The sequence below is a fragment of the Rhipicephalus microplus genome, chromosome 1 (assembly GCF_043290135.1).
Source record: "Rhipicephalus microplus isolate Deutch F79 chromosome 1, USDA_Rmic, whole genome shotgun sequence".
Lineage (NCBI taxonomy): Eukaryota > Metazoa > Arthropoda > Arachnida > Ixodida > Ixodidae > Rhipicephalus > Rhipicephalus microplus.
In genome coordinates, this window is record NC_134700.1 from 239,450,677 (window position 1) to 239,477,105 (window position 26,429).

Consider the following 26,429-nt stretch of genomic DNA (forward strand, 5'->3'; position numbering starts at 1 on the left):
ATGCGAGTGGTGAAAAAACGTTTACCAGAGAATCGATTTTTTTTTCATAACTCCGTGCCAAGTGGTATTTGATCAAGAGAACACGTCTCAAAAAAGACATTTATGTCAAATTGGAGATCTGATAAAGTTTATTTCAAAGTGGCATACGGTTTCCATAAACAATACTTAAGGCTCATTCACACCTGTGATTAGCAGTGGTCGCGCGTCCACTTGAGAGTGTCAGCCAGAAAGCGATCCAGAGCGACGGAACAATGTACACACCTGCATTCGTATTAAACTCATCACCACAAATAATTCACGTCTATTCGTATATTGCTGGTTGATGGTTCACAGCGCGAAAAAAAAAAAAAACACATGACCATTGACAGAAAACAGACGGGACAACCGCTGTACTGTCCATGGCCACGTGTTTTTTTTCCCGCGCCGTGCATTTTAAATATGTACAACCAACTTGCATAGTCAGCTAATTTATGTGGCTTGCATTGTTGTTGCCCCATAAAATAAGCAGACCTGTTTCTGCGCATTTAACTGACTTAAACACTTGTGGCTGCAGCTGCACCAAGAGAAATTCTGTCACCGAATGACTTTGGAAAAACAGTCTTTTTGCTGCGAAAGGTGTCATTCGCTACCTTGTGATGTCGATTGCTCTGAGGCGAACTCGATCACGTGGCCGGTGCTAGTGGCAACTGTCAACTAGGCCCTAAGGTTCATTCACAAAGAGTACAAAGCTCGATTTTCATACGAACGTATTCCGAAACGGTGAATGGTTAAGCATGTGCTGTGCGATAGAATAATAGCCCTGCACTCAAGCAACATGGACTGCCATATCCATGATAACACCAAAACATCAATACTTAAAAATTTGGTCCTAATTATCTCTCTCTCTCAATATTTTTAAAAATGTATTAATGACCTCATTTATCTCACGCGCACCCCACCCTCGGCGGCATTTGTTGCCACTTTTGCGCAGCGTTTTATTTCCCTTCAAATCTACATTCCTTCTGTCCACAACCCTGTATAGGACACGAAGTCGGAAGGTCATTGGGTCGGCTTTCATGCCTTTGGTCTCTCACCGGTTTCGGGGGCCAGGGTGCTGCCATTAATAATGAAGCAGCCGCACCTACAGCAATCGTACACTTGATTAAAGCTTCTGCGCACGAGAACAGGAACACCGTGTTTACGTTTGCGGTGAAATCGGAGTGGACTGCTTTACCGAAAAGCCGAGGGAAGCATGCTCCTCGCAATCACCACTTTGCCCAATGATTCACATTGCGCGGTCGGTGCTATCTATTATGAAAGGCCTGCGTGGGGCCGGAGTCAACTTCTCTAGTGGAGGGGGTGTACAAGGCACGCTGGTATAGTGCATGCTGTTTTAAGTGGTGCCGCAGCAACCAGAGAATTCTCCTATGTACTTTATTATCATGCTTCAATCTACATCTGCACGATGTCATTGTTGAAATCGGTCTTGGATCTAGCTCAAGGCCTTGGCTCCCTTTATTTGACTCGGCCCCCCAGCTCTGCTTCTGACTGCATTCATGGCAGGCATGAGCTATTCGGCTGTTTGCACCAGTCTTTTAGAAATTAAGTCGTCGATTCGAGAGCTTAGAGACCTGTAGGAAAAAATACCAATAGCTGTACCTTTTTCTATAGGTGCTTGTTATGCTGTCTGACTGTGCGACTCACTAAAATAACTTTCTTCTTATGAGTACTAATAGGAGCGCCCACGTTGAAACCGCAGCAGGCTTATTATAAGTTGAAGTGACGTCTTCGCTGTCCTTGTTTTGATCAGTGATAACAAGTGCATGTTTGGGCATATATTCTGCGCTGAAAACACACCCCAGAAAGTATAAACGACACTCAATCAGCAGAAGAGAGTGCACGTGAGGTTGTGTGATTATACAGGGCTCCGTAAAGGGCCTTAGTGTCACTGTTCGTTCTTTTTCTTTCATCTATAGGGTGTGGTATACACCCTATAGTCGGAACCTAATCATTTTTCTGAAGCTTTGACGGCTAACATTAGGTTGTAACCCAAAATTCAAAAAGATATGCATTGTTTTACTTTTGAAACAGCAAGAAAACACGATGAAATACGCTTTTTATGAGATCTTGATGCAGAGACAATAAGCTATTTAGAACGGGCATTTAATATTTCACCTTTATTGAAGCTTGATACGTTCCTCATGCTGTATTTTATCCCCCATCTTGAGCAATAGTTAAACGGTGACTACTTCTTATTTCATTGATTATAATATAAACAATGAGTGAACTCTGCTGCTTTTTGGCCAATAACTACAATTTAATAATAAACATTGCCTAATGCGGCCTTTTTGCCGCCTAAGGTTATTCACCAAAAGCCTAATTCTCTTCTATCCAAACGCGGATGCAGACGCCGACATTAAGCTAGCTAGATGAACGACAAAAGCGGAACCACTACAGTCACTGGGCAACTCCCGGGAGTCCTTACAGCGAAAGTATTTATATTTTAATTAAGCTTAAGAGAAGTCATAGCTCGCCTTAATAGGTTCCAGTCGTTAACTTGTTCGCTTAGCCTTGAAGACGAATACTCCAATCAATTGCTTAAAACTTCTCGATATTTTTCGGACAATTTGTCAGTGTGTTGAAGATTTTTGAAGTTAATGGTGGCATGAAAATATTTACGTATTATTTTACTGTACACGAATCTTGTCGACATAGACGCATATAGGTTTGTAGATAAATGCACATGTAGCTCGTGTTTCCTTCTTTTCCTTTTTTGAGCTCCATAAGGCCTTTATTCACGCATGATAAAAACAAAACAGCGTACGAGCAGTATCTATGACGAATCGGGGTTACTCCTTGGTTGTGAATATGTGGCCTTCCACATGCTACTTCCGCCCCTCACAATGTACAGTAAAAAAAATTCAGTGTAGCTTGCGCTGGAGGCGCAATGATGAAGACATAGATCAGTTGTTCAACAAGTAGGTAGTCCTGGCCGTTGCATATTATGCAATGTGCTGCAAGCTTCCTCCTTTTTCTATCTTTTCTTTGTTTATTGTGTAATCCTTTTATTTTTATCTGTTTCTTTTTTCTTTCTTTTTAGCTCTTTCTCAATTTCATTCTCTTCCAAGGTCAACTGTTTTATTCATCTTCAATTTCAATTTCTTTATGTTTTTATGCCTTTCTTACTTCCTGTCTGCTTTTAGCTTTTTCGCTCGTTCTCTAATTCTTTGTCTTTTTCTTTTTATTTGTTTTCTACTTTTTCTTACAATCTCTATTTCTCTTTCATTCTTTCCGTACTGTTCACTTTTTCCCTCCTCTTTATTATGTTATCCTTTACACTCACACTTCATTTTGCCAACCCCGTGCGGTACGAATAAGGATATTCTATGCCCTGCTAGGTGTCTGGATAGCCGAGTAATAAAGACGTGAGCCTTCGGATCGTTCGTGTACGTGACTTTCAACCTTGCCTCGCGAAGAAATTTTTCACTCAACTTTTCTTGCGTTCTCTGTGTTTACTATACTTCCGTTCTTGCTCTCTCTACTAGTTGCGTCACCCATTAGAGTTATTGCACCTCACGATGAAAAAAAAAAATAAAAATAAAACGTAACAGTTTTGTGGGAACAAAGCAGTAGATGAAGGGAAGAACGAAGAAAGCGCGTGCCGTGAGCCGATATTGGTGGTTTTCTGCCGACACCAAAGCTTTCACGGTTTGCATGGACAGCTCCTTCATAAAAAAAAATGACTAATGTGCAGAAGGCTATAGTCTTCGTAGTCCACAGCGATAAATGCCTTATATGAAAACGGCAATGCATACACGCCTATTAGATTCGATTGATTGTTCTAAGCACAGATCTTGGAGTATTGTATACCCCAAGAATGTTACCATGTACGGTGGCCTTCTGAACACGAAATTAGTTTCGCAGGCAAGAGTATGAAAGATGAAGAGGAAGGCTGGGAGTTCAACCAGATATTACCATCCTGTTCGCTACGCTGCGCTAGGGTTACGAAATAGAGATAATTGGACGCCCAACCCTGCAGGAAAAGTGCCTTCACGTATGTGTGTTATTTACCCATTCTGATGGCGTTCACAGAAGTGCACACATGCACAATCACACACGCATGCAAGCAAACCAATCAATAGACAAATACATATAGAAGTTCTATCAACGCTTTTCCCACAACACCGGGAATACAAAAGCGTAATAAGAAAGTTAGGAAACTGTAGAGGAAATTCGTTGAAAGGAGAAGCCTAAGGCTCCTTTCACTGCTTTCGAGGATCGAGCAAGATGATTGATGACTGGGATATCCTTGTCTCACTGACGCAATATGACGGCGCCTTGGCGCCACACGATATCGCATATTCTTAGAGCACTTTGCATTCACTCTTGCGTGTGTGTGTGTGTGTGTGTGTGTGTGTTCGTGTGTGTGCGTGCGGGTATGTACACACGTGTGTGCATGTACGTACGTGTGTGTGTTTGTGTGTGGTTTTGTGTATGTGCGTCTGAGTGCATGTGCGTGTGTTGAAATTAGTGCACTCTGGCTGGCGAGTAAGTGAGGCATGTTTGCCACAATGGCCATGTCAGAGCAAAGCCGGGCGTAGTAAAGTCACCGAGAGGATGCTTGGCACGATAAATTGAGGGATATTAGAGAACAAGGCCTACAAAAAGTCTCCCTCTGTTAAAAAGCGGTGAGGTGAAAAGTGAGCCAGAAGTGCAGTGAGAAAAGATGTGTAAGTGTGATTACCTATCTTGAACTATTGGTTTATTTCACCCGGCTCTAATTTTTGACCCCTTGATCTTTAGTGTGTGGGTTGTGTTACATAGGTGACAAGATTATTCACTGGTAGTTGAGTTGCAAAAGCCAGCTGTATTGTCTTGCGTCACTAGTAACAGCGTATATTGTAAAGCATTTCTCTACTGTGTTGGTCTACGTCATAAAAGGTTGAAATGGGTGGTCTTACCATTGCGCTGTCTCAGCATCAGTTAGTATAAGGCTGCACGCGTTGTGGTACTAAAATAACATCTATAATACACTTAAAGGAGTTTTGCTGGTTAGTTCTTCTTCTGAGGCTATCAAAGCTAGTTTCTTAACTCAGATGCAAGACACGGCTGTAGAATATCAAGGACTATGTTCTACTTTTTTTCTCTGGTCAAAACGGGGGTGCACAGAATAGTCTGCTTGGACGCTGCGTCACAGACACTTATCATGGATGTGAGCTTCTATATAGAGCCCGGTGAGCTTTCATAGGGCTGGCGTCAAGTTATGTCTGCACGATCATATAACTCTGCCCTCATTGCAACGGCGAAATTCTCTAGCCAGAACACGCCGCGGCACAGCAGCGTCTTTGCTGCAGTGCCGAGCAGAGAATGTGCAGAGCTGGACAAATGTGACTATGAAACGCAGTACTTCTCGTATTGCGAAATTAACCGTGTCTTCTGTATCTGTTCTCCCGGTTCACCGATTGCGTTTGGGTGTTGTCCACGAAGACCGTCTTCTACTGCGTCGCTTCCTTCTATATTACCTTTATTGCTTACTGAAGAACAAGAGTCGTGATATTGGGTTTTGTACCTTTTGTTGCTCTTGACACGGAAAAAAATGAGCCCATGAGACAGTCTTTTTCTCGTAGAAGAGCTAGTCGCCTTTTGTATTCCCCTCTAGCAAAGAATCGAAGCTGAAAAGACTGCCACGTTATATCGTATCGCAAGCGAAATGTACGGTTGTTGCAAAACGAGTTCCGATTCCTAATGAAAGTGCCGAAATGTTGAAGAGTGACTGAACCCAATCGTTTTTTTTTTGTATTACACTGAGAAGCGTGTTCTAATCGTTTTTATTCGTCTATCAATTAAGGGCTCAGATAGGGCGATCGCAAACTTGATGAAAATGTATAAAGGGCCCACTGTTCCCTCACTGGCATTTCACCCTTTCAAATTTTATGCGTCTTAATACGGCTATTATTGGCAGTAACAGAAATTCTCATATATCATCTTTATTTGACCCCTTGTACAAAAAACCAGACCCTTACCACGACTATGTATACCTAAACGATATAAGGTCTATTCATTGTCAAGTGGAATTTTGAACATGTTATGAATCTCAGCGTCACCTAATTTCTTGATAAAGCACCTCTAAAAATTGTGAGAACTTCTCTAACAAGAAACAAAATATTGATCATGATTTATGATGTTAATATTAAGCAAGAAGAGCCCAAGGAAGCTAGCTTAGGAACTAATGAAATGATACAAGCATGTCATGCTTAGTGCAACATGAAATACCTAAGTGGTCACAACACAAATAAAAAATATAAATAATTACATCTGTGTCTAATAAAAATGGCTCACTTTTTCATTAGAAAGCTTAACCCCCGCCTTCGCGTTTATTCAATTCATAAATTATTGCATTTTTCATAGTGGAAATTTAGTATTATTACTTGTGGTCGTACGGTTAGGGCTATAAATAGCAGGATTCATGCGAATAATACTAATACACGTCATAAAAAAGTAAGCCAGCTATGCGCTAGTGATTCCAGGCCTGCAGGCCTGCTACGTGGTATTCTTTATTTCTCTTATTTTTTCATTTTTTTCTCTGATTCTTTTCTCTCGTATCTATGTTCTTATATTTTTGATCAGTTCTTTTGTATTTCTTTCCTTCTTCATATCTTTTACTATTTTTTCTCGCACCTTCTATATTTCACTTTATTGTCATTTCTCTTCATTTCTTAGTTCGTTTTTCTTTATATCTCTATCTCATTCTCACTTTCTCTTTCTGTTTTCCTTCCTTTTGATCTCGTTCTTTTCTTTTTATTTTTATGTCTATGCTACGGTTTGCTTCATCCCCTTCGCACTACCAACCTCAACCTCACATCTTTACTTCACACTTTAACTTCCCTTTCCTGGCGTCTTGCTTATACTACACTATACTACGCGATGGTCTGCTAGGGTGCCTGGATGGCCAAGTGAAATAGGACGCTCTCCTTCGACTCATGGGTACAAAGGTTCAAACCACGCCATCCGAAGAAATTCTCGCCTCAGAATTTCGTTTTGTCGCTTTCTACTCTTTCTCTCACTCATCAGAGTTGTTCGATTCCACTCAGAATTTGGCGCACAAGTTTTGGAAGAAAAGCAGAATAGGACTGAGAGTATGAAGAGTACGAAGGATACACTTGCCCATTCATGAAGATAATTATTTCTGCTCGCACTACTTGGGGTATTGATAAGCTTAAAGAGTTCAGCTTTTTGACAAAAAGAAAGCGAAACATGGGTATGCGATATCGACTTTTGTGCACGAGGAGTAGCCGGCACCTCGCACTGGCACCAACTTCTTCTTAAATGCATTTATTAAAACAAAAGAAAGCGAAACAAGCCCATTCATACATGAATGAAAATTGAGAATTTTGTATTAATACAGGGCAGACGTGGTGTTGCTGTAGCTTTCCCAAAGTATGTCACTGCGAATCCAGTTGGGCTTGTTGTACTTTATATGAGATATTTACGGTTTCAAATTCAACCGTAAAAAAATTCTAGCTGTTGCCATTGCGAAAAAAGGTCTAGGTCCTCCATGCAGGCTTTATTTTTTCTTTGTTTTGGTGTTATTCATATGATTTCTGGTGATGTCGTTTTGAGCTGTATGGCACACTTGGCGAAAAGAAACTGTGGTCGTTATGGATGTTAAAAATATCGAATGCGAGATGGGTGGATTAAGGAAGGAGGGTATGTGAATAAGTGCGATTGCAACCAAGGACGACGACGAAGTGATTCTCTCACAGAACGCTTGTGCCCGTGTCTCAGTATTTTCAATTTGTTTTCCTGGAAATTCTGGGAGCTGCCGCTCCCTCCTTTGCGGTGATGCTTCAGGACACACCTGAGAATGTTCCAGGCGTGCAACCGTCGCGCCGGACTTCGTCGTCCAGGAAGCGTAGCAACGCGTCGAGCGACACCGACAGTGAGGCAACCGATTTGTATTCGGACGGCTTTGAGTCATCGGATGATGACTTCACGGTCGTCATGAATCGATCTACAAAACGAAGACTGCTGCGGACGGCATCGTCAGCAAGTGTTTCCACCGTTAAGACTGCACCACAGCGGTGGCCGCACACCATGCTGTTTATACCTGAAGACCCTGCATCTAACTTGCGACTCCTCAACAGGCAAGTTCTTTCTGTGCTTCTCGAGGAAACCGCGCCGAATGAGATCAAAGACGTGAGGATCAATGCACGAAAGAATGTCCTTGCTGTAGACGTTATGCACCGTAGCGCACTGCAAAGCCTTCGGCACATAACAGAAATCGGCAACGTGAAAGTTCGGCCAATGGTCGCTACAGGTTGCAATGGCACTGTTGGCGTCATTTATGATGTGGATCTTTCCATCTCAGCTAATGACCTACCAATACTAATAAAGCCAGCGACTGAAGGCACCCGCATTACGCACATTACCAGACTCGGCAACTCACGCTGCTTGAGGCTTGTGTTCGAGGGAGCCAGCCTTACCTCGTACGTCAAAGTTGGCCATGTTCGCCACTCAGTGCGTCCTTACATACCGAAGCCACTGCAATGCTACAAGTGCTTCAAGATGGGACACGTAAAAGGTGTCTGTGAGAACAAAGTTGTGTGTCCGCGGTGCGCTGAGTCTCACTCAAAAGACGCCTGCAGTGCCACCATACTACGATGTCCAAACTGCCACTGCGCTCATGAGGCCTCATCCAAAGATTGCCCGCGGGTGCGAAACGAGCACGAGGTACTCAGGCGTATGGTGCGGGACAATTCAACCCACAGGGAAGCTGCCGCTACACTACGCCGACGACGGCGTCGTGGGCGAAGACCATCACGGAAAAACGCCTCTACCGATAGAGAGATGTCATCCTCTATCAAAAAGGCTGACCCACAAACACCGAGCTCACTGAAGACGGATACTGCCAAACAGAAGAAAAGGACAGTAGTCGCGCCTTCCAAACAGTGGCCCTCTCTTCCGCCGGACTTCGTCGTCCAGGAAGCGTAGCAATGCGTCGAGCGACACCGACAGTGAGGCAGCCGATTTGTATTCGAACGGCTTTGAGTCATCGGATGATGACTTCACGGTCGTCATGAATCGATCTACAAAACGAAGACTGCTTCGGACGGCATCGTCGGCAAGTGTTTCCACCGTTAAGACTGCACCACAGCGGTGGCCGCACACCATGCTGTTTATACCTGAAGACCCTGCATCTAACTTGCGACTCCTCAACAGGCAAGTTCTTTCTGTGCTTCTCGAGGAAACCGCGCCGAATGAGATCAAAGACGTGAGGATCAATGCACGAAAGAATGTCCTTGCTGTAGACGTTATGCACCGTAGCGCACTGCAAAGCCTTCGGCACATAACAGAAATCGGCAACGTGAAAGTTCGGCCAATGGTCGCTACAGGTTGCAATGGCACTGTTGGCGTCATTTATGATGTGGATCTTTCCATCTCAGCTAATGACCTGCCAATACTAATAAAGCCAGCGACTGAAGACACCCGCATTACGCACATTACCAGACTCGGCAACTCACGCTGCTTGAGGCTTGTGTTCGAGGGAGACAGCCTTCCCTCGTATGTCAAAGTTGGCCATGTTCGCCACTCAGTGCGTCCTTACATACCGAAGCCACTGCAATGCTACAAGTGCTTCAAGATGGGACACGTAAAAGGTGTCTGTGAGAACAAAGTTGTGTGTCCGCGGTGCGCTGAGTCTCACTCAAAAGACGCCTGCAGTGCCACCATACTACGATGTCCAAACTGCCACGGCGCTCATGAGGCCTCATCCAAAGATTGCCCGCGGGTGCGAAACGAGCACGCGGTACTCAGGCGTATGGTGCGGGACAATTCAACGCACAGGGAAGCTGCCGCTACACTACGCCGACGACGGCGTCGTGGGCGAAGACCATCACGGAAAAACGCCTCAACCGATAGAGCGATGTCATCCTCTATCAAAGAGGCTGACCCACAAACACCGAGCTCACTGAAGACGGATACTGCCAAACAGAAGAAAGGGACAGCAGTCGCGCCTTCCGAACAGTGGCCCTCTCTTCCACGACGTCAACCTACTTCGGAGCTGCATCAAATCCCGCGGCCCTCGACGACCCCTCAAATCAGTGATGCGATGAATGAAGATCAAGTAATAAGCTTGCTGCAATCGCTGATGAGTACCATGCGTGTCCTACTGAGCAATATGAAGACTTCTGCTGCGCAGACCGCACTGCATGTGCTGGACACCCTGAGTCCGGTGCTTGCAGCTCTAAGGTAAAACTATGGCCAGCGAGGCACTGTCGTTTCGAGCGGAAGACAAGAATGCATCTGTCTTTCAGTGGAACGCAAGAGGACTGAAGTCGCGCATGTCTGACTTTAGACAATTTGTATTTGTGAACCGCTTCCCCATTATTGTGATTTGTGAACCCAACCTGTGTGCTTCAATCAAGCTGTCAGGATATGAGTGCTTTATGTCCTCCACTCACAGAGACTGCAGCAAAGTTATTGTATTCATGCGCCATGACCTCACTTACGTTCACCACAGAGTCTCGCCTGATGAAGGGAATCAGTATGTGTGCCTAACTGTGAAGAAGGATAAGGTTGCTTTCACGATTATCGGAGCTTACTTATCTCCATCAAGCCGGCTTGACTGCGAGCGCTTACGCGGTATTCTGACATCGACTTCAAGGCCATGGGTGATCACTGGCGATTTCAATGCCCACCATTTCCTATGGGGAAGCTCCAGGGACAACTCCAGAGGAAGAAAATTGCTGTCCTTAGCCTCGGAGTACGAACTCTGCGTTTGTAACGATGGAAGCCCTACATATTTACGCGGATCAGCCTATAGCAGCTGCCTGGACCTTACATTGGTTTCTCGCTCACTTATCAGGAAAGTGCACTGGTTTTCGGATCTGGAAACGCGGGGCAGCGTTTATATACCAACTTACCTGTGTATAGAAGGTTTCACCAGCTCCAAGTCCTCAAGAGGCCTCAAGTACACCGATTGGCCGAAATTCACAATGTTAATGGAAGACTGCTGTACCGACGGCTCATCATATAACCTAGAGGACTCGATAAAGGATGTCCTGCAGAATACCACGCATACACATTTGACTAGTCACAAGCGCACCGATTTCGACATCGAGCTTGAGAAACTTCGCGTAATACGCCGTCGTGCAGAACGAAGGTACCGACGGACAAAGTGCATGGATGATTTGAGGCTGGCTAGACGCATTCAAAAGAAAATGCAGCGGCACATGGATAAACTGACTAGGCGACGTTGGACATCCTTTTGCGAGTCGTTGGATCCACGAAAGCCCCTATCACTGATATGGCGAACTGTCCGGGGTCTTAGCACAACCTTGGGTCAGCGACACCCGTTTACATCTCTGGCACTTCACCTTCGATGCAGAGAGATTGACGTCGCAGAATCCTTCTGTAGAAGAATTGCCGGTGATTCCAATTTCACAGTATCAAGAACGGGAACTTTTGACAACCCACCGCCCTCACGTGATCCCCGTATGAAATGCCAGTTTTCTATGGATGAGCTAGAGGCGGCACTGGCTCTGTGCAGACGTCCTTCAGCACCCGGTCCTGATGGCATTACCTATCGTGCCCTTTGTAATCTTGGAGACGAAGCTCGGAAGGCACTCTTACGCCTATACAACGATTCCTGGCAGACTGGTACTGTTCCCCAGGCATGGAAGTCAAGTCGCCTCATTCCACTTCTAAAGGCTGGTAAATCTCCTTTGGATATTGCCTCATACCGTCCTATCACACTTGCCATTTGTGTGGGAAAAACGATGGAACGAATGATTCTAACACGAATGGAGTGGTATTTAGGGCACTACGAAATCTATCCTGTATCCATGACCGGATTCAGGCGCGGCCATTCGTCAATCGATAACGTTGTTGATCTGGTGACATATGTTCAACACCAGAAAGCCTGTAAGAGACTGTGCGCCGCCATGTTTCTAGACGTTAAGGGGGCTTACGACAATGTCACCCATGAAGCCATCCTTAGTGCTTTGGAAACAGTAGGTCTTGGTGGCAAGATATATATGTGGGTGTACAGCTACTTACAGCTGAGATCATTTTACGTGATGACAGCGAATGGCCCAACACCTGATTATTACAGCAGCCGAGGAGTTCCTCAGGGAGGAGTGCTAAGCCCTACCCTTTTCAACCTAACTCTCATTGGTCTAGTCGAGCAGCTACCTAGCACTGTAGAACTTTCTGTCTATGCTGATGACATCTGCATTTGGACATCAGGTGTGACAAGGCCTCAGCTTCGCGCCCGCCTTCAGAAGGCTGCTACAACGGCGTCATGCTATCTTCGTAAACAAGGCCTTGAGGTGTCCTGCGGAAAATGTGCAGTGGTAGCGTTCACGCGGAAACCAATGTCTGCTTACAGTATATCGATTAATGAAGAATACATATCGTTCAGCAAAAGCCACAGGTTCTTGGGAGTCATAATAGATAGAAACCTGTCGTAGACTCCACACGTGAACTATCTGAAGAAGCGGCTGATCGCAACATGCCACATGCTCAAATTTCTTGCAGGCAAAAATTGGGGAGTGCCCATATCATCCATGCTACAACTGTACAGAGAGCTGTTTATCGGATTTTTACGGTACAGCTTACCTGCAATGTCTAACACCGGCAAGACCAACCTGCGCGCATTTCAGAGCATTCAAGCCCAAGCACTTAAGATATGCCTTGGAATACCCCGCAGTGCTTCAACGGCTGAAGCCATTGCCATCGCTCAAGATCACTCGATAAATACGCATATTATTCCCGAGACAATGCGCATGCACCTCAGGCATTATGCCAGGACCCCTTCTCACCACCTGGCGAGCCTAGCTGCTGAAAGGCCCCGCACGACATACGGCACTATTGTCTCCAAGCATCGTTCATCGTTTTCTGAGACATACGCACCTGCATCAAAGCCACTGCTTCCTCCTTGGAGCTTGAGCCGGCCGCGAGTTCAATTAATGATTCCAGGAATGAGGAGAAAATCGGACTTGCCGACACATGCCCTGAAAAAACTGAGTCTATCCCTACTGGAAGAAAACTACAGTAACCACGTGCACATTTACACGGATGGCTCTATTACGCCGTCTAGTTCAGGTGGAGCAGTGGTTATACCATCACAATGGATAACTCGGTGTTTTAAGACTTCACATGTGACAAGTTCGACACCGGCAGAACTCGAGGCTCTGCGCAATGCACTGGAACACATCAATTCAGAAGAAAGACCAGGTAAATGGGCTGTGTTTTCTGACTCAAGACCAGCGTTACAGTGCCTGATATCAGTTCTCCGACGCGGATGCCACGACCAGTTGACCTACCAAACCGTGAAACTTCACCACCTGTTAATACAAAAAGGCCATGACATCGTCTTTCAGTGGTTACCTGGGCATAGTGGTATAGGCGGCAATGATTCTGCAGATCATGCTGCTCGCACGTCACATAAAGAAGCGAACAGCGTTCCGATACCGCTTTCAAGAGCGGATGCGGCGAGGCAGATTCGTCAACTGGCCCGCAGTCTCACACTGACTGAGTGGAACACACCAAGCATACGACGTACACGACTGCACGAGCTCGACCCTTCACTACAACTCCGGCCTCCACCCGGCCTACATCTACGTGAAGCTTCGCTTCTCTATCGCCTTTGGCTGGGAGTTGCTTTCACGAAAGCTTATACCACGTTAATCAGAATTACTGACAGTGCGGCGTGCGATGTTTGCGGCACTGACGAAAATATCGAACACCTGCTGTGTCATTGTCCTTGATTTGCCTCAGAGAGACAAGTACTTGCCAACGCAATGCGGCGACTGGATGATCGGCCTCTTTCTGTGCAGGTGCTATTACAGCAACGTACACATGCCTCGACAGCCCACAAGGCAGTGAAAGCCCTGCTGCGTTTCCTGAGAAAGACAGGCTTGTGTGAACGCCTCTGACATGCGGTAGAGTTATACACGCTGCAGTGAAATAACTTTCAGTCTCTCCCCCACCCCCTTTTTTCCCTCTCTTCTCTCTTTCTCGTCTTTCTTGTCCCCTTCCTTTATCCCCCAGTGTAGGGTAGCCAACCGGATGTTTTTTCTGGTTAACCTCCCTGCCTTCTCCCTTTTTGTTGCTTCCTCCTCCTCCTCCGCGACCAAGGAATCGATTCTTGTTTCAGATGGGATTCACCGCAGTTCCTCATCTGGTTAGCGCAGAGCTTGGGGTTTTATTACGAATGGGACGATTGTTCGCTCATTACAATGCAACCTATATGCCAAGTAAGATGAAATTTAGTACAAAAGGCTTCTGTATACTCAAACCTTCAGCTTAATCTAATGTAGATCTCGGCATGCGAGCTTTTCATGAATAGTAAATGTGGAGATTCACCCAAATACGCGGATAAGTGGGCTAGGATAATTGCCAAATGCTGTTGTTGACGCAGAACTTCAAAAATTGCCAATATGAATGGTTTCAGAGCTCACGCAGAAGGAAAGCAACCACTTTGAAAGTTAACGGGCACATTACTATTTTTAATGAAACATGCGCGATACGGCAATGAATCGTGGCTTGGAGCTTTTTGTTTGTATATATACGACAATGGCTTTATTTGGTATCTGGGAACAAGAAAAATAGTGCTGAAGAAAAGAAGAAACGATTTTGTTTGAAAAGATAGTGTGTTAGTGTTTCTGTACTTGGCTAAAAAGAATGTTTTTATTCGCAGCTTATGGATGTTATTGGACATTTGGTTTATTGATGCACAAGAAATGACACTTTTGTGGTCGGTATTTTTTAAGGTGACGGGTGGGCTCTAAATTTCATTGATAGAATGAACACAACAAAAAATTTTGGGCTACCATGGTGCAAGAATCATCGCAGAGAACAGGGTGCTTTGAAAAACGGGGTTGATGGGTATAATGTTGTTGCTTTTTTCTTCGCATTCGAAACGTGACTACGTTTTTTTCAGTGGAGGTTGGAAGACCGTTATCTTGATTGTCCCGTTATTATGTGCACTTACTTGTGGGCTTTCACGTTCAAACTTAGGTTGTGTAACATGCGAAGGGTTACTTAGGCACCTTATTTCGCCCTTGCCTTGCGATTTTGCCAGGTGTTGCGTGCCCCCCCACCAACACACACACACACACACACGCACACACACGCACACACACACACACACCACACCACACCACACCACACACACACACACACACACACACACACACACGCACACACACACGCACACACACACACACACACACACACACACACACACACACACACACACACACACACACACACACACACACACACACACACACACACACACGCACGCACGAAGTGAATAGCCCTTACGTAAGCTCCTTTTTTCCTCCAGTTTTCGGTTCCTCTTACCTTCTGTGTACATGTCATTAATTACTTTTCCATAATCCCTTCTCGCAAAGAGCTATCTGTTTCCTCACGTTCTTTCTTTTTGTGACTGCTAAAATTGATAGAGTTGACCCTAAGAACCTGTAGCTATCTCAGCAAATGAACTTAGGAGCACTTCAGTTCCTATTTGTGTGCATGTGCGCAGAAATCAAAAGGAATGACAGCACGTTGCTACACATAAGCAAATGATGAGAAAATGTGAAACCGTTCCTTCTTCCTACGCTCATTAGCATGAAGCTCACTGTTTTGTGCTCAAAATTTTTACAAACCACGGATGCGAGAATTAACACATAAAAAGAAATTTGAATCGCGTGTATAAGCGGAAAGTCTCATGAGAGACTACACAAACCACCTCCTATGTATTCGTGGTGAGCTGTGAATCCGTCTTGAATCCCCAATTTAAGGAGCATAGCTCCCTTAGAAGCTTTTTACTACCACCAGGGAGTCCTTATGCTTGAATATTTTGAAATCACTGGCTTAAAATATACGTAGAGAAGGAAATATATAACGTTTATGTTCCTTCCCAATTTTATTTAACGCTCTCTGCAGAGAGAACGAAACACAAGAAAGAAAAACCTGAGGAGAGGTTCAGATGGTGTTTCATCTTCTGGTAGGGCCGCCATTTGTAGATTGAAAAAGAGAAAGACAGCGAGCTACAAATGAAAGAAATCTTGGGCCTGCTTCAATCTACGAGATTGTCATCGAAGTAGAAAAAAGAGGAATGTATATAAAGCGAGTAAAACCCTACAGAGCTGAACTCAAGTTGAAAAGCTTGAAGATACTGATAAAAAGTTGGAATAAAATTTTTCCTCGGGCCGATGATGAAAAATATTTACAGGCCACGATAGACGGGGCACTGTGAGGGCTCATACTACGCGTTCTTTATGCGCGCCCGGGAAAGCGTGAAATTCAAAGGAAAAGCTGCCTTTCAAGAAAAAAACAAGGCAGCCACGTGGTCCACAAGATGGCCCCGTTTTCTACCCCAGCTTCTGCACACTGCGAGATAAAAGCACGCTCAATGAAAAATTTTAGCTGCTCTGTCCTTCAACCAGGTCATCTGCAGAACTCTGCTTTTTTTTTCAACTCGCAATATTGCTTTTACATTTGCTCAACACCGACACTACCGGGAAAGTTTAGGTGAATAACGGGCGCGACACTTTTCGTCAATGCCTCCATGACTCTGCTCGTCTATCAGTTGATCTATCTAAAAGATCGAGCGTTTGAAATAGCTTTCTTTGTTACGTATACCAATGAAGAACGAGCGCGTAGCTTTAGGAGCTTTAGAAAAGAAGTCAAGATAAAAACGTTGCTTAGACTATAATAGTAGCTGAAGTAACGGGTGCGCTCGATTGCGAGTTGCTGCTGAGGAAGTGAAAGACAAGAAGCTGGCTGCCGACATACAGGATGCAGCATAAGGTCTATCCGTCAATTCCCTCGTGAACACGGTATCATCCTTTCAGTAATATTGGCACAGTTCGGCTCCTATTTTTTATATGAACTTTTCCTTCATTTATTATTGTGGAGGAAGCTGCTATTAGATTCTGCTTAATCTCGAGGGCAGTCACTCTATCGCGTTTATCAACGAACGGAATAAAGATCGGAGGTTGAGGTTTCGTAAGTCTCTGTAGATGGAAAGAAGTATAAAGAAAGGACCAATGAAAGCAGAAAGAAGGCCTTGGTTCTCAGGCTACCACAGTTGAAAAGCGTCTGTTTCTCTTGAGACCTCGATATGGACAGAGGAAGGAGCTGTTTTCTATTAAAGATTTTTTGTTCTATTACACGAAGATGTATTAAAAGGAATCCTACGTAAAATGTTGTGATATCATCTTTATGAGGATAAAATCTTCAATTGACCTATTAAAACTGGTTTGTGAAGTACGTTGATTGTGTGCTTACTTGAAACGCTGCGAAAGAGTGGTCTTTTTTTTAACGCAATAGCGTTAGATAGCTCGTTTCACTGAAATTGGGGCGTCGGCGCTGTTTGTTGTGAGCGAGATATGGTCATCTTATGCGTGGCTGATATGTCTAGGAAGAAGCAAATAAAATAAATAATAAAGAATGCAGGGTCCAAGTGAGGATCAAGCCTGGGCATTTTAAATGGCAAGCGAGTGTTCTACCACACAGCCACGGCTCTGCTTGTGAATACAGCGAAATTCCCTTCCTCTGCTTGGAAACGGAGTGAAAGTAACTCTCATGCTTCACAAACACACGTGTCCTCTATACATGTTTTAAAATACAGCATGCAATATTGTAGTAGTAATGCGTGGTACAAACGTACATTGTCTTACGGGTGTCTGAACATGTTATTAACATAATGACTTGATGGTTTAAACCCAGCCACCAGCTATAAGAGGAACTCGACTTCTAACCCGCAGGACACGGGATAGAATTCTGGCTGCGGCAGCTGCGTTTACGTTGGAGGCGAAAATGCTACAGGCCCGTCTGCTCAGATTAGGGTGCACGTTAAGAACCGCACGTGGTCGAAATTTAAGGAAACCTGCACTACGGCGTCTCTCATAATCATATGGTGGTTTTGGAACGTCAAACATGTAAACTACAAGGTGAACACACGTTGTTCTGCCTACTTCATTAAGGCCACGTAGTGAGTGCATAGAAAGCTCGAAAAGCTTTCACTCGCATACATGCACGTATTTTAAAGCATGCTACCTATTATACAGAATGTAGCCATATGCGAAAGCCTAATTGACACAAGCAACTTCCATATTTATTCATTAAAATTTAGTAATGCGCAACATAAACTCCTCGAGTAACACCATACAATAAAAAGTATACACTAAGCCGTTGGATTATGCACTACGCGTCCAAGTGTTAAAAGCGAAGCTTCAGCAATGCCCCAGTTTTTATTGCCAAAAGTATACATTTTTTCTCAACCATTGTTGCTTGAACTGTGAGTATGTGCTGTCAAAATGTTAATAAGGTTATACCTAAACATGATAAAGAATAGTTTAAGGAACTTAGGTAGGGTGTCCTGAAAATGGCACGGAGCGTCAAAGTTAGGCATATTATTAAAATGAGTTTCTTCAATCAGACATCTCTTGCTGTTCGACTCTCTCTCTCTCTCTCTCTCTGTGCGTGTGCGTGTGTGTGTGTGTGTGTGTGTGTGTGCGTGTGTGTGTGCGCACGTGCGTGCGTTGCGTGCGCGCGCGCGTGCGTGTGTGTGTGTGTGTTTGTGTAATTCAACAATACGTTTTTAACTTGCTTCGTCTTCCCTTTACGTTGCCTTTGGCCAACATTGTCATGATGATAAGCTAGTCGTGACCCTATGCCAACAGAACAAAACCAAGTGAGAAGAATCCTTAGTATGTATCAGCCATAGAATAACGTAATTTAGGAGTGCTTGCATTTCAATGATTTTGTCATACGAAGGACTTGTTCGTTAGTTATATTGAATTTCCTTGTTGTAGCGCACACAGTGCGTGAAGAGTAAGTGACAAAACTGTGTACGTATTTTTGTGTGCACTGTGTTGTCTCGTGTTGGAGGCGCCTAATCAGTGGCCTTTCGAAACTTGCTTATCAGTGTTTGTTGTTGCTAGGACGGTACCTTTGATTTGTTAAGAAGAGTTCAGCTTGGGCCAATCTGAAAATTCGGATAGGAATAGCCTTGCAACCGTCTAGTTTGATTATCCCGACTCAGCAACCGTACCAAGAATTACTTTATTACGTACACATTGTAAGAATCCCAACAGGGGACATGCCACATAAGCAGGCACCTGGGGGTGCCTTCAGCCCAAAGTTCGTGCTTGTCGCGTCCCGCCTAGCACCTTGCACCTTCCTCGTAAAGAGCGAAGATATTGAAAACACAATGGCTAAAATCCCTGTCTGACTGCCACCTGCCTTCCATGGTAAAAAAAACAAAACAAAAAAACTTGGCGCCGCCCCTGAGTAGCTATCACAACAGCGTGGTGTCAATGACATCTAGGTTGTATGACGCCCACGTTGAAAACTATTTCATATCGGACGAGCTTTCTAAATATGAACCTTCCTTCCATTCAGGTAATTGAGAGCGCGTCCCGTTTGATGAAAGGATGGGCGAGTAAAAATCACGCTTCCTAAGTAATTACTCTCAATGAAAGAATATCATACATTACATTTCATCGCGGAAGCAAGATGGTCGCAGGCAGCCGCATCATGGCAGTCTTCTCCGCCTTTTGCCCCATTTCACGCGCCCCGGTCTAAGCAAACTACACCCGCTCGCTCCTGTTTCGACGGGCGTTATGAACGATCATTAGAAAGACCATAAACGCCATTCGCTTCACTGTGCTTACGTTATCTTTCCTGGTGGCGATAAGTAACAGTGCGTGTCAGCAGAGTTTGCCACAGGTACCACGTATTCTGCCCGACATTCTACTTTGTGGACACAGATACTGTTTCGCTTCACTCCCTCGTTAATAGGCACCCGACTTAACCATTTTTTGCCACCCTCAAAGCACCTTGCTGTGTACCGTATTAATTCATTGTCTTATTTTGTCGTGAAATGTATGTAATAGCCTACCTGAGTACAATCAGCAAATATTGCGTGTAACTGAATCGGACCTAAAACGAGCGACAGAGCCAGGTAAAAAACCAGTGGAAGTTACGTTATACAGGTGACGTTTATCACTTAGTCAAAAAAAAAAAACTAGAAACGAGGGAAAGGCAGGTAGTGTAAATAAAAATTATTTTTGGAAACAAAGAAAGCGAGAAAGCTAAAGAAAAATTAACTCAGCTTGCACTAAGCCGAAGCAGGATGATAGCAAAGCCTGCAGCCGTCTAGCTGGTCCTGCTCTGGCTAGACTTTTGTCCGCTTACCAGTATTTTTGCAAACAACTTGCTATGCTATGCTATATATCGCTATGTATGCTCTCCTTTTCATGCTTTTTTAAATATGTCGTTTTATCACTTTCTCTCTATGTATATTTACTTCTCTAATTTTTTTTTATCTTTTGCTGGATTTCTTCCCTTTCAGGGGCGAAGCTCTTTAGGGCGTAGGTCGTGCGTCTCCTGTATGTAGTAGCCACGTCTCATTTTATTCGGTGGAATGTCCGCTGGATGGCGGTACTTGAAGTGTAGACGGACGGTTGGATGGACACACACATACATACATACATACATACATACATACATACATACATACATACATACATACATACATACATACATACATACATACGTACATACATACATACATACATACATACATACATACATACATACATACATACATACATACATACATACATACATACATACATACATACAGAAAGGCACGCGGACGTACGGACAGATGGAAACAAGAACGGATGGACGAATGGAAGCACGGACAGACGGATGGACGCTTCACCCCACTCATCATTAACTCTGTAGACAATCTGAAAGGTTTTTACTTGTATTCCCCCTTCTTTTTTCTTTCTGTCTTTCTTGGTCACGCTCTGTTTCTCTTTCCTTCAACCTTTCTTTTGCTTTCTCCTTTTCGTTGTTCTCTTTTTCTTTTTTTCTGGGCTTAGTTCTAACCTTTCTGTTCTCTTTTCCTTCTATTCCCTCTCAGTTGTGCCTTTCAAATCCTAATTTCGAAATTCCCACCTCCCTTGCTTTACTATCTATATACAATGATATCCTAAGCTCTGCTAGCATGCCTTGATGGCCGAGTGATTACGACCGTCACCTTCGAGTCGCGAGTACGCGGGTCCGATTACCACCTCACCAGGCAATTGTTTCACCGAGATTTATTTTTCTTTCTCCTTTTTTTTCTGTACTCATTATCTCGCCTAACGGTGTTATGGCACATTTTAGCCACTAAATAGCATATACACACACAAAGTGAAACGGGCAACGACGGCACGGGCATACTAATGATCTTTTCGACGCTAGATAGCAGGCTAGAAGATGACACACACAAAGACAAGTCGGTTGAACTAGAAGTATGCTTCAAGAAAACTCGATTGAATAGAAGTATGCTTCAACAAAACTGATTTCACGCTGGGAAAATTGGGGCACGTGTTCTGGGGCAGCAGAGGAAGGGAAGAGAAGAAAGAGGGAGGCGATCGTGAAAAGGTCGATGACAGCTTGTGTCGATTCCTGATGTATATAATTTTTTTTATCTACGACACAAGAACACATTCGAATATAAGCTCTTTCTTTTAACACGCATTTAAATATTCACAAGTTTTTTTTTGTTCGCGCTACGTTGCGCAAAGTTTGGCACCATGAAGCACGGACCCGTAGCCGCTCGTACTTCTCGTCGACCGACACGTCCAGCTTCGAGATGAGTCTTCACTAAGCAACACTTAGCTGACACCCAGAATCACCTATATAATGCCTAGCAACGACCTAAGAGCAGTCTAGCAACAACCGGAATCACTTTGCTAATGCCTATACGAACAACCAAGAAGCATCAGATGACCCTTTATAATCATTCGGTTCCGCTGTTTTAAGCCTTCCGCGGCTCATTGCCAACCTAGTCAATATCCTAATCTGTGAAAGTGTAGTACGCCGTGTTCGAGCTTGCATTTTCTTAACTACTTGCTCAAAAGCTTCAGCAGCTCATCAGTGGAGTGCTGTGCGGACAACTGTTGTGTAGTTTTTAGCGTCTGAAATCATAAAACAATTTTCATTTGCATAAGACGTTCCGAGCTTTCCTAAATGATTTCAAGAATTTTCACGATAGCCGCTAAGCTTGCCTTTTGTACAGCATCGCAGCTAAACAATAAAAGCGGGAACTCGTACGGTTCCAGTTTCATAAGCATTGGAAAAAAAACAAAAGAAAGAAAAAATCACGCTCAATAATCCCCTCCCCCCCCCAAAAAAAAAGAAAACGCCAACTAAAACATGGCTTTTTCCCCCGATAAGGGCAGCAAACACTGCGACAAAGCGCGCCTTGTAAAGAACAAATATGTGCGGAGCACATAGCAAACAAGGACTGCAACGCGAACAGGGCTAAAGGCAATCTCGGCTTAGTCGGCACACACAGTTTACATAACTCAGTCTGTCAGAAGAGTACAAATTTGGTAGTCCGAGCCTCAAAAATTACTCTGGGGACGCGCAGTAGCTTACCAAATTCAAAAGTTAACGTGTGACTCGAAGGAATAAGGAAGAGCAGAACACTTGTTTGGCAAAGATAGTTCCGCAAAAAGCCCGACTTTAATGCTGCCATGCAGAAGAGCACAGTATAACGCCCATTCCTATGTTGAATTAAAACACGTGCGTAGGAGTGGTGCCTGACTTTTCGTTTTGTTGGCTTTTGGATAATGCGTGGACGAAAATAAGGGAAAGGATCACTGAATGTGCATAGATGCATCGAAACGCCACTTCCTGTGGTGTTTTAAGAGAGCGTGTTGCAGAAATTGGTAGTTTGTTGCCAGAGAAACAAAAAACGACAGGCCAGTGCGAAAGGCACAGCGCAGTCACAGCGAAAGTTAGAAGAGTATCCTTTCAGAGCCTTTTCTAAACACTCTAGTTCTTGTTTTTGTTTACCTTCACTTGTGCCCCATACCCACTGTGGTGGATCGGTCAATAATTGAGTGATTTTATATTGGATAACTGCTGCAAGCACACTTGCTTGATACCCACTACGCCATTTATAATAAATTTTTTTGCGTAGTAGGCTGGTATTTGCTATGCTATTTTTCGCCATTCTTTTGAGGAGCGTAGTATTCGCTAAACTATTGTGAGGAATTTCGTGCTAATTTTTCATGCAGTGGCCGACGACCATGAGAAATTACGCCTGAAGTTGGTATGCGCCACAGTCAATAGATGAACAAGAACAAGCTTTTGTAAGGGGTTGGAGCATTGGACGACCCACTCGTTACGCTATTCGCATTCTGCGACGAATGCTTGTTCTTTCACCGTTTTGAAACATTTGATAAGTCGTAATAACGCGATTGCTTTCCCGGCCTCAAGCCTGCCTAAGGCAAGTTTACCAACAAGTCCCAACCACCGGCGTGCCTCAGGGGTAGAATACCGGGATGGCACGAGCGGACCCAGGTTCGAGTCCCACTGTGTTATTGGCACTAGGTCTTTTGTCTAATTTTGTGCGTTGTAGTTACGGACACCGGCGGTGGCGGCTGTGGCGGACAACTACTGCAGCGCGTGACCAGAGTTTCGATCTCATAACAGCTTTCGCTGTAATAGGTGCGGAGCTGACACGAACCGCCGTGGCGTTCTTTAGCTTTCCGGCGTTGCTTTTTAGATTGCTATAAGCTTAAGCTCGGATAGAAATTTCGCAGCTAGCGAAGCCGGCCAGGACAGGCGCAATTTGATAAAGGCGAAATCTTAGTGAGTGAGTGAGTAAGTGAGTGAGTGAGTGAGTGAGTGAGTGAGTCAGCCAGCCAGGCAGCTGACTCTAAAGAATAGCTGGAGTTCATTCTGTTACTCTACTGCTATATAACCTACCCCCGTTCTGTGAAAAGGATGGGTGTCCAGCAGCCATGGATGCACCAAACGTTAGGGGAACGAATCCCGGCCGTTGTGGCCACATTTTGTCGAAGCAGACAAAAATGCTTCAGGCTCGTGTTCTTGGACTCAAGTTAAAGGAACACTGAAACAAGGAACAATGACTTGGTTTAGATTGACAAACTGCACTCTGAAAACTTTAGTGTCATATGTTCAACTATCAAATGTTCATTATATAGCTAAGATAATCAAGGTAATGTTTTATTTAATATGCGAAGTACTTATAATCAAGCTTAATCATGTGTGTGGCGTGACAACCCTTAATGCACATGGCCGTCCCCTTTCTCTTTCTCTGCTCTTTAACGCTCCCCCTCTCGCCCCTCGCAACGTTGACAGAGGCAGCGTCTGCAGGTCTACGCTACCTCCCCTCTCTCTCCTCTCGGCATCCAGCGTTTACACCCCCATACGCATATACCAAACTTGCTATATGTGAGCCTAGCGAAATGACCACGAGCGCGCCTTGAGCGTAGCATGTAGTCGTGACTTATATGACACGCATGTCGTGATTATCATGTTTGCATCAGTCATATACCTTCGTCATTCATACACTTCACGTGATACGAAATTTGGTAAATGTGAATCTAGCGAAATGACCGCAAGCGCACCATGAGCGTGACGTGTAGGCATGTTCTTATATGACACGCATGTCATGATTATCATGTTTGCACCAGTCATATACCTTCGTCATTCGTTCACGTCACCTAATAGCAAATTTGGTATATGGGAACTTAGCGAAATGACCGTGGGCGCACCTTGAGAGTGGCATATAGTGTATAGTGTATAGTGTATATATAGCATATAGGGTAGTCGTGACTTATATGACATGAATGTCATGATTTCCCCGTTAGGGCTTGTCACTTATGTTCACCACGCAGTCGTGTCATAACATACCGATTTTGCAATATGTCATGTGAATGAAACTATCGCAACAGCATCATGACCATGACATGTAAATCAGGACATTCATGAAATCCGTGTGATAATTTTTAAGTTAGGAGTAGCCGTTTATGTTTGTCATACAGTCACGTTACGCCTTGCCAATTTTGTTATAGACTCATTATCTGAAAGCGGCCAAGAGAGCTATAAGTCATGGGCAGCTAGATAGAGAGATAAACAGGCAAATATGGTCAAAGACGCCGAAGTTCGCTAAGAAATGCTTCGCATTAAAAAAAATTGGCTCGAATCTACAAATTACATTGTAAATGTCGTCGAAAGACGATAGTCTTGCGTCTGGAGAGAGTGAACAAAACGTTTATTTGGAGAGAGCGAACAAAACAAAACGCAAGAAAATCGATGAATTGTATTCTGAAGGCGCTGCGTTAGAGTGCCTCCAGTGTGTAGCGAAGGCGAACAAACGCATCTAGGCACGTAAGACACGAGCGCCATCTGGCAGTTATCTTCGAAAATGAAGGCGTGCGCAACCGCGGAGAAAGATGCGCGCTAGTCTCGGAGATGATAAGGTGTAGAATGCAAAGCGACGAGCAGGTGCCACCACCATGTCGTCGTAGCAAAGCGTTGGAAACACCTTCTGGGGCATCGCGTTGCACTTTCAGCGCAGCGTGATAAGCGCTACAGTCTTCAGAGTTATTTGTGTGTGCCTCTTCTAGTATAAAGACAGACATACAAAGCATAGACGTTCTTTATGGGGCCTCGGATATGCGCAATATTTACTTTTTTAATTGACAATCGCACAACTATGAACGCTAAATCTTGAGCAATATTGGCGGGCGCTGCGGATGGGGTTGGCCGTTTGGTGCCGTTTGAGATATCGCCAGGGCGGACAAACAGACAAGTGTACAGACAGACAGACCAAAATGTTTATGTCGAAGGTTCCTGAGAAAGACTATTGTCTTTAAAACCGACTTATTGCACTTCACAACCGCTGACTGGCCACCCCTTGTATATTGGCACTGATTCTAAACTTGCAAGGTACACTCTAAAAACTGAGCGAGTGCTGGGTATTTTGTTTAGGAGAGTACTTTTTGTCCCATATTTCGCTCTCAATTCCAAAGTAATAAATCACCTCTTGTTGAGGAAGAGTACAGTGATTACCTCAGTACGAGTAAAAGCACTCCCCTTTAACAGAGTAACATAACACCGCCCGAAGCAGAGTACCATGACCCCACCAAAAAAATGCAGTAAACCTAAAAAACTTAACTTGGGCCAAACTCGGGCTTTCTAATTTTTTTTTGTCAGATTTCATCGTGCGTGGATTGTAACGATGGCTAAATGCGAGCACTACGACAAAAAGCAAAAGAAAGAAGGTTTAAAAGATAGCCGACAGGGGCTCGAACCTTTGACCTCTAGACGCACCACACAGTTTCAACCCGACACGGTAACAAAAAAAAAAAACTTTGCCAGCAGCATGAATAATTGGGCTAGTTGGTATTGGTTCACCTTTTAACTAAATAAGGGCGCGCACGCAAACACGGACACTAGAACAGAAAATTGCACTCTTGGTCTGTGCAATTTCCTTTTCTAGTATCCGTGTCTATGTGCGCGCCCTTATTCATTTAAAAGATGAACTACGCCACATTGAAAGATGGTACGTAAGAGTATAACTCTTCATGTCAGAATTAATGTTTGGGTTTGGGGGT